The sequence below is a fragment of the Ammospiza nelsoni genome, chromosome 5 (assembly GCF_027579445.1).
Source record: "Ammospiza nelsoni isolate bAmmNel1 chromosome 5, bAmmNel1.pri, whole genome shotgun sequence".
In the NCBI taxonomy this organism is placed as follows: Eukaryota; Metazoa; Chordata; class Aves; order Passeriformes; family Passerellidae; genus Ammospiza; species Ammospiza nelsoni.
In genome coordinates, this window is record NC_080637.1 from 29,075,514 (window position 1) to 29,088,509 (window position 12,996).

Here is a 12,996-nt window from a genome sequence, read left to right on the forward strand (position 1 = left end):
ACACACATACAAACAAAGAGACATGGGTACTTAAACATTCAAAAGAATTGCAAATTGTTCTTGAAAGGTATTCCATATCAGCTCACTACATTTTCATTATGAAATATTCTGAGGTAAGAGATCTCCATGAGAAACCTCATGAGTCCCTTTTTTCCCAATTACCATATTATTCTAGGTAAGGAGATAATGATGAATGTCATCAGGAGCAGTATGCAGGAGTGCTGGTAAGAGATCTCACTTTTCTTTTTTGGCTTGGAATTATTTGCTTGGTCTCAGTTTGCCAAAGTTTATCCCCTTTGTGACATAATCTATACCCCTCCAGCTCCAGTGTTACATTTCCATTTTTTGTTGGTTTTTTCTCCAACTTTTAATTACATTGAATACAAAATACAGAATAAAAAAAAAAAAAAAAAAAAGGAAAACAATAAAAAAGAACAGGGATCAGATCCAGCCAATAGAAGATATCTGTGTGGCCTTAAAAATCAAGGCCAGGTGGAGAAGCCTTTTCCCTGAGGAGAAGACAATTTCCTTGCCACTGTGCTAAGGTTATTACAATGCCAATATCCCTAATTAACCATGCACTGTATCTTACTACTCCTTTGTCCCTCTTCCTATCCTTTGGCCTCTCTTTCCATCCTTTTACTTGGACTTGTACTGTTGCCATGTGCAGGGCTGGACTGTGTAGACTCAATATTGCATAAAAGTGTTTTACAGAGCTTCCTTTTCAAAATAACTTTGAAATATTAATTTCAAAATGAGTATATTAGTGAGAGAAAGAAAGAAAAATTAAGTTCTTTAATTAATGTGGAGTGTGTCCTCAGGCTTTTCCTGTAGGTTTAGAGCACTGTTTACAGCGAGCCTACTGCACTGACAGGTGATCCAGGGCTGAAAGATGCAGAAATCTCCCAGAGGAACCTGTCAGTTGACACGGATCAGTGTTGATTCCTCCTGTTAGCTAACTGCTCAAATAGAAGATTCTCCTATTGTTCAGAATTCAAGAAAAACTTATCAAAATAAAAGACTATTGAACCTTGCAGTGCTGCTATTTTTAAGATGACTCAAACATTTAAAAATGCCATGGAAAAAAATACTGCAATTATCAAGATGATCATCACAGATCACCATCACTGGAAGTGGAATATTGAGATGAGATGACTTCTTCACAAACCCCTGCTCCACGGGGTTTGATGAGGGCTGTCAGGCCAGCAAATAACTCTGAGGTTGCATGACTAATGATGCAAAGGCACATCATTTATGCAAAAGCTGTGCACCCAAACTACACTGCTGCCCTCTGGCTATGATAAAAAAAAAAAAAAAAAAAAAACCAAAGTCACATAATTACACAAAATGGAGTTTGAAAAATGACAAATTTTGTTACAAGTTGAGTATGAGTCAACAGTGGACCCTGGCAGCCAGGAGGGCCAACAATGTTCTGAGATGCAGCACCACCAGTCAGGACAAAGGAGGGGATTATCCCACTCTGCTCTGTACTGGGGAGGCCTCACCTTGAGTTCTGGGGGCAGTTTTGCATGTCACAATGTGAGAAAAATATAAAGCTATCTGAGAGTGTCCAAAGGAGGGCAACAAAGATGGCAAAGGGGCTTGAGGGGAAGCCTTTTGTGGAGTGGCTGAGTGATTCAGCCTGGAGAAGAGGAGACTGAGGGGAGACCTCACTGCAATTACAGCTTCCTCATGAGAGGAAGAGGAGGGGCAGGCACCGATCTCTTCATTCTCATGACCAGTGACAGAACCCCAGGGAATGGCTGAATCAGGGGAGGTTTAGGTTGGACATCAGGAAAAGGTTTCTCACCCAGAGGGTGGTCGTGCACTGGAACAGGTTCCCCAGGGACGTGGTCACAGCACCAGCCTGACAGAGTGCAAGAAGTGTTTGGGAACATTCTCAGACACCTAGTGTGATTCTTGGGGTGTCCTGTGCTGGGCCAGGAGTTGGACTCAATCATCCTGATGGGTCCCTTACAAACCCTCATATTTGATGATTAATTCTGCATCAGAGTTATCATCTTCTGTAGCTGTTGCACACACTTGACTAACCCTCAGAATGCTCTTTTACAGCCCTACAAAGAAATCTTCAAAGAAACCCTGAGATCAAGGCAGTGTTAGCACAAGTTTAAGTCAGCTTTGAGTGACAGTTTCTGATTTATATTTTCAAACATACCAACCAGATCTCTGTCTCAGTTTGTTCATTACCACTTGCAAAATAAATAAGGGCATTCATAGCCTTCTCTTCCAGAATAAATTCTTCATGCATAATCTATTAAATTATATATTTCAGAGAAGAACTGCTCTTTCCTGAAGATTGGATTTATGAAAAGACTATGTAGAATCTTCTATTTTTAATTAATTGCAAATTCTGTAGTATTCCAGACAACTCCAATGTCCAAATTTGTTCTCACCAAATCTATATAGCAACTACCATTTTCTTATAAGCCTTGATAAATACTGTTAAGAATGAGGAGTTGAATGTCCTTTTTATCATATCAGTAGAATATACAGTAAAGGCACTTCCCTTATCCTTGAGAAAGTACTTAAGTAGAAAAAGTAATTAATAATGTGAGATACCAGCTCATCTATTAACAACAGAATATTTGTTAGCTGCACATGTAAGAAGATTTTAAACAAGTTCAGGCATTTTAGATGTAGTGGAATTGTTTGAAAGAAAAAAAAATCCTATAATTGGATTTATTTGTTGTAAAAAAGCTATTGCATGGTTAAGAAGAGAGACATGTATCTGAAACTCTTCAGCCACGTGTGTGCAGTAGAATGCAGTAGATACTGTGCTTGGGTTAACCATCACACCTTTATGTGAGCAATTCATACTGTAGGTAACTCCAGGTAAGACTGTCTCTGTGTAACTAGAAGATAACTAACTGTATAGCAGACACAGGAAAGAAGCAGTTCCATGAGAAAGTGTCAGGAAAAAATGGATTGATTTTGTCTTCATTTGGTAACTTCAGGAGGTCAAGTACAAGAGAAGTTGTGAAGCTTCAAAGTCTAAAAATTGTGTGTATTCTAAGAGCTGTTTGTTCTGTCTTCTTAGGAGTCCGCCTGGGACACAAGCCAGAATAGCACCGCAACAGCACCTGACAGATAAAATTAAAGCATGAATCATAATCTCTCTGAGCTTTATTCAAGTTGTAGCTTTAAGACGGATTACAGTTTGATGGCATGTCCTGAAGCTAACTATCCCTTAATTTCAAGCAGTGTTGTGAGAAGGTTGTGTATTGGCACTGGGGTACAAACGTGGGTTTGTGTGGTGAGAACTGAGTGAAGGGTGTTCAAATCATAATGGTTTCTGCTGTGTAAATTTAAATGAAATATCAGCTGCATATTTGCCAGGATGAGATATCATTCTGACAGAGCAGAGAACTTAAGTATATTGAGTGAGCTCTTTGGACTAGTCTTAAAGAATAAAGAGCACTGTAACACTCAAGGCAGAGAAAATGTGGAATGCTTCAAAAACAAGCATTCAAAATAGCATTGATAAGAAGTTATTTAAATAGAATTTGGAATGTCGAATTCTTGATGTTTGGAGACTTTTTCTTTGGTATGAGGAAGAAGAACAGCAGACTCAACATGGAAGAAAGCCCATTATAAGGCAGAAGGGTATTATTTTCATTAATGCTAACATTACTGATAAGCCAATCTTCCAAACCAAATCTACATAATCTATAATCTTTGAAGCTATGGAATTGGTTGGGTTCCACAGTAAGTATCATCCTTACAATTTTTATTTTAGACACTGTAGTAATCAAAGGGTGATATAGCTTCAAAGAGTAGTATGACATAGGCTGAAGTTCAATTTAGTATGCTGGTAATGGACAAAGCACTGGGATTTTTCAGTTGGCATGACTGGGACAAGGGATGGACATACAGAAGTCTTCAATCATCAGATTACCTTGATATGCATGACTGAATATAAGCTTAGTTAAAATAAACAGTTTCTAATTGCCAACAAACTGCCTGCTTTATTAAGACCAATAAAAAAGACAAATTCAATCTAAGAGGTTTGTAGATTTGTATATCTTAACAATTTTGTAATCCATCAATTAAAGGATAGTATAGAAACAAAACAGACTATTCAGTTTACAATTCAAAGCATTTTTACATTTGAGATATCAACTCACAAAAAAATAAAATATCTAACAGACTGCAGTGCAAGAATATGCATTTACTTGTAAATTGGTAGTGTTCATTGAGGACCTGATATTCAGTTCATTGGTTGCAGATATGACCAAATCTGGGAAAATTTGGAGCCTGATTTTGATAAGAGTAGCTATCAAAATCATAGATTTCGATAAGAGTAGCTGCAGCTAGTATGTTTTCCAGGATTACTTTCAGTTAAATTAGTGATACACGTTCTTAATATTGCCTCAAATTTAACACTGATTTTTGTCTGAGAATTCTACATGCAAATATTTAACCAGAAAGCCTGTGAGGAAACCCAGTAAGACATGATAAAGGTATATCTCACAAAACCCAAAGATATAAATGCAGAATCTAGGCTCAGCTGTAAAACACTTGAAGTTTTGATTCATCACTGGGCACTGGCTGCTTTGTGCTCCTACATATCAAGGCAAAGGGCCTTGAGAAGTTAGGCTAGGTCTACTGATCAGCTGCTTTGCATTACTAGGTGAACACCAGTCAAAGAGACAGATGATCAGTTGACCAGCAGGCAGGCACAGACGTGCTTACAAGAGTGGCAATGGGGACCAGATGGTAATCACATGTATTGTCAGGAAGAGCTATTAACAGATGAGGCCAGTGTCCCCAGTTGCCTTTGCCCAGCTGAGCTGATCATGCAAATCAGTGAGTGAGGAAGCATGACACTTGACTGTTATCTCCAGGTGTAGGTGTATAGATACATCTATATAGAGATGCATATATACACTAAGGTATAGATCTGCACCTGCTTATTGCTTACAGCAGCTTCCATAGCAGTTGTTAATACCATACCATCAATGTATGTCCTTCATATGAAGCCTACATGTGATATTTCAGGAGATTTAACACTAAGGAAAGTTTGAATGCTCCTATGTTTTCAGATTATTGAACAAAATGCACCAGAAAGGACGTGGCAACCCAAACACAGCTCTACAAAAACATGCAGCCAGGTCTTGGGCTGCAGATGTTGTCTACCTTAACTTTTAGTAAAGCATTTGACACCATTTTCCACTGCATTCTCCTGAAGAAACTGGCTTCCCATGTGTGGATAGGGGTTGGGTAAAAAAACTGGCTGGATGGCTGGGCCCAGAGTGGTGGTGAGTGGAGTTACACCCAGCTGTTGGCCAGTCACCAGTGGGGTTCCCCAGGGCTCAGTACTGGCCAGTCCTGTTTAATATCTTCGTTGATGATCTGGACACAGGAATCAAATGCATTCTCTGTTGGTTTGCAGATGACACAAAACTTGGTGGGAGTGTTGATCTACTGGAGGGTAAGAAGGCCCTGCCAAGGGATCAGGACAGGCTGGATCAACAGACCAAGGCAAGCTGGATAAGACTCAACAAGGCAAAGTGCTTGGTCCTGCACTTGGGTCACAACAACCTCATGCAGTGTTGCAAGCTGAGGGAAGAGTGGGGGAAAAGCTGCTCAATGGAAAAGGACCTGGGAGTGCTGGTCAACAGCAGCTGAACATGAGCCAGTGTGTGCCCAGGTGGCCAAGAAGGCCAATGGCACCTGGTCTGTATCAGGAATAGTGTGGCCAGCAGGAGCAGGGCAGTGATTGTCCCCTTGTACCTGGCACTGGTGAAGTCCCCCCCTTGAGCACTGTGTCCAGTTCTGGGTCCCTCACTAGACCAAGGACATTGAGGGGCTGGAGCATGTCCATGGAGCTGGTGAAGAATCTGGAACTCAGCTCTAATGAGGAGCAGCTGTGAGAGCTGGGGGTGTTTATCCAGAAGAAAAGGAAGCTCAGGGAAAACCTTATGGCTCTCTACAGCTAGCTGAAAGGAGGCTGTGGTGATATGGAGGGGCTCAGCCTCTTCTCCCATGTAATGGGGAAGGTTTAGAATAGATATTTGGAGAAATTTCTTCATAGAAGTTGTTGCCAAGCATTGGAGCAGCCTGCTCAGGAAACTGGTAGGATCCTTATCCTAAAAATTTTCAAAAAACCCATATGGATACAGCTCTTGAGGACATGGGTTGGTGGTCTATTTGTTTTGGTGCTAGGTGGTGGTTGGACTTGATGATCTTGGACGTCTTTTCCAACCCTAATGGTTGTATGATTCTAGCAGAGATGTGGGATAAAAGACTGGCAAATGACAAATTTCTGAAGTAACTGGTTTAGGTTTTTTGCTTTCTATATTAAGTTAAAAATTAGTTAAAACATTTTGTCAGTAAATTGTCAGAAACAGTGCTGTACTTGAAGCATAGGTGATGCAGCCTATGACACATCCTTGGTGATGCATCCCACAATCCTTACAAAAGGATCTTGAACTTTGATATGTACAAAGCAAAGAAGTTTTGAATCATTCTCTCAGATCTCTATATGAAGACACATACTAGAATCACACCAGTACTTTATGTTCCTTATAGTACATTGAAAGTCTGGAACTGGGAGAAAAAAAAATCACCTGTGGTGATGATTTTACAGATTATATAAGCTTTCTCTGATGTTCAAAAGTTGTAAGAAAGGGTTGTCATAGTAGGCATAGTTAGGATGATCTCTAACAGCATGCTGCCATTTCAGTATGAAGTCCTCAGTAAAGAGCTTGGAAGAATTATTTCTGGCCAGTTGAATCACAGAGTCTTAGATGTGCTGATGAATGGTGTTGCTATACAAAATCTCTGAGTTCAGAAGCAACCTTAAAATGTCTGTTTCCAGTGTTATCAAAGATGGGAAGTATTGTAAAGCTAATGTTATCCATATAAAGATGAACAGCAGGAACATCAGTGATCATATGAGCATGTCACAGCTGTACCTGGACAGTGGGAAAGCCACAGAATTAAAAGCAAGAGACACAATACGTTCTACAAGATGGTCTGGGTGAAACTTTACTTTTAATGTGTGGTATGTTTCATTTTTAATTAGCAATGAAGAAGGTTCAGAAAGACCCAGAGCCTATAGTTCCAGGGACATTGAGTCTGGAAAAGGCATGCCAAGGAGAACACAGCATTACAGCAATATTCCTTCTTCCGGAAGGAATCATTCTTACTTGGGCCAGCCATGGAACTTGGAACCTTCATCCTAAACTCCAAGATTTAACCTAAACAATTAGGTTTTTTAGGGTTGTGGTTTAGGCAACCAGCAGGCATACATCTCCACAGACACTGGAGCTTGAAAAGGGATACCAAGACACTGCACCAAGACTGCTCCTTCCACATTTTCTAATCTGGGCCACTCATAGCACCTGGTACACTGGCCTCAACCCCAAGCTGCCTTTAGGGTAAAAGGGTAGGGTAGGGTTCAGAGAACTGCAAAGAAAACAGTCCCAGGGATTCCAGGTCTGAAATAGGCGAGGCAAGGAGAACACAAACTGCACCAACATTGCTCTCTCTGTATCTTTCTGGTCTGGGCCAGCCATGGCACCTGAGACCTCAGTCTCAACCAAAAGCCACGATTAGAGGTAGGATAAGGGTTCAGAGAACCACAAAGCCTACCACAACAGGGGCACCGAGGCTTGAAAAGGCATGCCAAGGAGAGCACAGGACAGCACCAACATTGACACTTCCTACACATTTCTTAACTCAGTCATCCATGGAACATGGGGTCTCAGCCTATACCAAAACCCATCATTAGGGTCAAGGGGTAGGGTCTGGGTTCAGAGACACTCAGTGTTTACAGCTCTGTGGACACTGGGGCTCTAAAAGGCATACAAGGGGAACACAGCAATGCACTAACATTGGTCTCTGGACATCTTTCTTATGTCAGCCACCCATGGTGCTGGGACCTCAGTTTCAACCCCAAGTCTCCCTTAGGTTTAGAGTTATAGGTTCATGTTCCTTCCAGGGACAGTGGGAATAGAAAAGGCATATCAAGGAGAGCCCAGCACTGTGCCAACACTGCTTACTTCACATGTTTGTAATCTCAGCCTCCTATAGTACTGGAAACTTCAGTTTCAGACCTCCTACACATTTAGGGATTACATGAGTCTTCCATAATCCAAGATATTTTATGTACAAAGTATATCAGTTTAGTTTTTTATTTTCTTGGAAAAAAAGTACCAGCTTCTAAGTTCCTTTAGTAGATAGATACTTTTAAAAAAAAAACAAACAAAGAATATTATACAGAAGGTAGCAAGTGAATCTTTTTTCCTGTTGCACATGAAATATTTTATACAGGCAGATGTGATTAGAGTCATTCTTTGTGTTTAAAATTAAATGGAGGTGTAAGAATCAGCACAGCTGTAAAAGTAGTAACACACTAGGTTGTTTGAATTTTTTGTAGCTGTCCTTGCAACACATAAATTCTCAGAATCACCCAGCCTGGTTTGACACTCACCTAGGAGCTGATCACTGGACCTTAAGTCTGCTATATTCCCTCAGTGAGCCAGCTGAGAACCCTTCTTTTGGTAGCTGACAGGGCCAAATTTACTGCCTGAATTGATTCCCAGACTGTATTTCAAGATAGCATTTTGTGTTTACACTGAAATAAACAGTGGGCACAAGTTCAGTCTTTAAACTTGTTTTGAGGCTGTTTACATGTGTTCCTAACTCAGCCCTGGAGTTCTCGGAGTTCTTGTCTGCCTGCCACTGTAAATCTTCAGTGACTGCTTAAATCCAAGCATTCACTCTGGATTTTGAAGAGATTTAAATGGGTGCAGACTTGTCAGTTTTATCTTCTTTGGGTTTCCCTTTCCACCTGAAATAAAGCAAGCAGATGGAATCTCAAGTCTTCTGGGAATAACCGCAGGGAATTTGTTTTCTGTGGGTGTGCAAAAAACAAGCTAGAGGATAATTTGGAATTAACTGCTGCTGAGTCTGGAATAACTGTTCCACTTCTGAGAAGCCTAAGGAGTCATGGGGAAAGCACATATTAACATGAAAATTTTGCTAGAAAAAAGAGTCACATCAAACTGGTCAGTTTCCACAAAAATTGCTGATGTGGAAATAATAGGCAAATTGGGTTTTTTTTTTTGATTATATTAAATGATGTATAGACTAAGTTGTATCAAAACCCCCCCAAATTTACAGCTTCTCTGTTTGGAAACCTGTGTTAATGGATATGAATACATACATTAAGAGTGACTTGTTTATTGATAGCCAAAGTATTCTGACATAATTATAGCACTCCACAGTCTTCCTTAATGGATAGTGTTACATTTGGAGTCTATCTATGTTAGAAATCACTCACTGTATTAATAGATGCCAGCTGTGAGATAAGCCTCTGACAGCTTCTTAAAAATACTGTTATTCATTCACACTGGCTTCATGTGTAGCTAATCATTGCACTGGTTGCCGAAAGCTAAAAAGAAAATCACCACTTCACTCTACTATTGTAAATATTTAACTGATGAAGTATAAAATATTCTCTGGCTTGCATTTGTTCTCTGCCAAAGGAAATAACATTTTTAAATAATTATTCTTTCCTGTTACATTTGTTGGATGAAGAAGATATGATAGAGTGTCTTACCGGCTCTGCAGCTTCACAGGAAATTTCTCATAGAATTTTTTATGTGCAAAATCACCCAAAGAAAAATTTTAATGCAAGTGCTTCTGAAGAGCAGAGGGTAACTAATCCTGCCCTTTCACAAGCCCTTTTTGCAAGCTAATTGTAGGCTGCTGCCCAAGGGAGCATTCCCTTTCCCTGCCCAGTGGTCTGTTCCTGTCCCCCTCATGCACTGGCTGCCTTAGGGACAGGGCAGGGCATGGGGAGCAGGATCACCTTGCCAGGCTGACTGTAAACCCTCTGCAGGGTTTGCTGCAGAGTTCATTTTCTCTGCTCTGATCTGTGAGAGCTGTGGGCTCTGAGCTCAGCCCACAGCTGCTTGATTGGAAACAGCAGGAGCTTGCAACCAGAGGCAGGGAGGAGAGAGATGCCCTGTTCTTTCTAGGCTTCATTGCACACAAGTCAGCAACATAAATACAGGTAACCTCAGCAAAAGGACAGCATTGGAGGTTGCACTGAAAATCAGGCAAAAAGCTCAAATTGTTCCAACAACAAAAAGGATGAATCAGACCTATGATCAAAAGACAGAAAAGTCTCCAAACAAGCAACTTACTGGGAAGTGAAAAGCTCTTTGTAGTTTATCACTTATTTAATAGCAGAGACATAAGTGGTACTTCACAGAGACATGACTTGATTCCTGGCACTCACAACCTAAGCTCTCAGCCTGTACACTGCAAGACAAAGGCACAGAGACCAGCTGACATCACGGGGTCCTAAAGGATCAGATGCTGTATTAAATAATTAAACATGATAATGGGAGAACTGACCCAGACAGTGGATCCACATTAACTTACAAGAATAAAACTGTACTCACAGCTTGCTAATGCTAGAAGCTAAGGCCCTGCTTTTGGAGGTTTTTCTTTTTGGCTGGGTGGCCCCACCTTTTCCCATTTTTTTCAATGTCTGATCCATGGATGAGCCAGGTCAGCTCACGAGGTAGTTTTCTACCAGCTCAGCCAGCAGATCCCAAAAATTTTGGGATCATGTGAGCAGTCAGAAGAACCAGAGAGACTGAGAGAGTGGAAACCATCCTTCTGTGAACAACTAGGCATCCTATTGTCTCAGCTCTAATGAGAACACTCCCCAAAGTCTCCCCAAAGCACTAATTATTTGCACTCAATTGATAGCATTAGTGACCAGCAATAGCTAATTATTTTTTACTTAAAAAAATTAAAAATCACAGGATAATTCAGGTTAGAAGGATCTCAAGAGGTCTCTGGTCCAATCTCTTGATCAAATCAGAGAATTCAGATTGGTTTAAGTTTTTGTTCTTTCTTGCCCTCAAAAATCATTCTCTTTATTTGAGAATATGCACAATTTATATAAAGTTTGTTGCATTTTCTAGGAAAAGGCCTTTTCTCTGTCACAAGAGCATCTAATATAGCTTTCGGGAGAGAATAAAATGTCCACTGTTCCTTCTGTTTGGGCTGCTACGGTGTTGGCAGAAGAGCACTCTGGAAATGCCTCTCTGCAAACAGCACACTGGCACAATTTTATCCTCCTCTGTCAGGAGGAATCCGTTCATGGGAAGCATTTCTCAGGGTCTGATGAGAGAGTTATGAACCTCCTGGAAAGCCTTACTTTCCTCTAACCATTTCAACCTGAAAGAAGCAGATGAATGAGGCCTCCTGCTCACCCTATCTAACATGGAACGATTTCATTCCAACTTTGGAGGTGGACAGCAGGCTCAGCCAAACATTTCCTGGGGAAGGAGTGGGTGACTATGAACTGCAGGGAGAATAACTCTTCACCCCAGCACAGCTGGATCTGGAAAAGTACACACCTGTCCATAATGTGGGACACACATATATAGTTGTACCTTCTTTAAAATGTTTGTTGTTGTTTTTTGGGGTTTTTTTGATTTGTTTTTTTTTTTTTTTTTTTTTTTTAAAAAGCAAGAAACCTACTCAGAAAGTCTGTTATGTGGACAGCAAAGTCAGCCACCCAAAAATCATGAGATGCCAGGTGACTACACGACCTTGACTCAGTCCCCTGTGCAAAGTGCATTATGCAGGATCAGCACGTATTGTTCCTCCATGGGATCTCCATCTGCTTCAGTGCAGCGTACAGATGAAAAAAGATTAACAAGGGGATCCTAAACTTGCTACTTTCTAACATTCAAAAGCTTCACCTTGGCCCTTATATCCTTATTAATATTCCTGTAATGCAGAGGGTAACCTGCAGTACATGCATGATGTGTGGACATACGTGTATATTTGGAGAAAGTCCTTACCTGAAAGAAAAGTAAAAATGTCTTGAAAAAGACAGAAAAAAAAATTAATGACGAAATTTGACTTTATTAATTATGAAATTGACCTTTCTCTAATTCATGTTAACTCTAGACTTTCAAGGTCATGTTAAACAATTTATATAGAAAACAGTACATCAACTTATCATAGCAAATATTAAACAAACCTAACCAAGCTTGGACATGACTATGTGAACAGTCACATGGAGAGAAAATCTAGGCAGCTGCCTTCAAATATCCATTATTGTCCCAAAGGTGAACAGGTAAGAGAATGGCCTAAGGCCACTAAGTGCCACTTCTGCACTCCAGAAGATGCAACACTGAGAAAGCTGAGATGATGCAAAAAGCTGAGAGGAGAGCTCACATTCAATGGCATCTTTTGGTATTAATTCTGCCCTTTATCCAACTCTCTTAACTCCTTCAGGGTTTGTTGTTGTTGTTGCTTTCTTTGTTTGGTTTTAAAATTTTCCTTTGATTTTTTTTCTCTTCTTCCAGAGTCTGAAGTAAATTTCAGAAGGCACCATGTGCATAATATCAGTTGCATTAAAATTTTTAATTGTTTAAGACTCACAGCTATTTTCAGATAAAATATCTTATCCTACTGTGATTCTTGTGAAAGGCCAAGAAATTTCTAGAACGGACTTAATAGTGGGAAATCTCTGCTACATATGGAGTTCAGCAACACTCTTGTCTAGCCTCTCTACTGTTTTATTTTGCCTTTGTGAATGAGATGCAGGGACTTGATATATTGAATTTTCTGTCCCCTAATTCCTGGTAAGAAGATGAGGGAATTATCACTACTTGGTAGCAACAGATACTGGACAAAGTACAGTAGGAAGGTGAACAGGAGGTTTTCCACTGATTTGGTGTGATCAAGATTTACACTACTCTTTTAAAAAAATACATAATTAATTTCTAAATGTCTCTACAATTAAAGGGCCAAAAGGTGCCTGTATTTAATCAGAAAGACACACACAAAAGAGAAACACTGTAAAATAAGAAAGACCTTCTGACATAAATAAGATATCTTTAAAAATACTATTTTAATTCAGATCAGGTGTTTGTCAATTAAAAGCATTAACTAGGGACATCCTAACCAGCACATGCATTCATCCATAGGCAT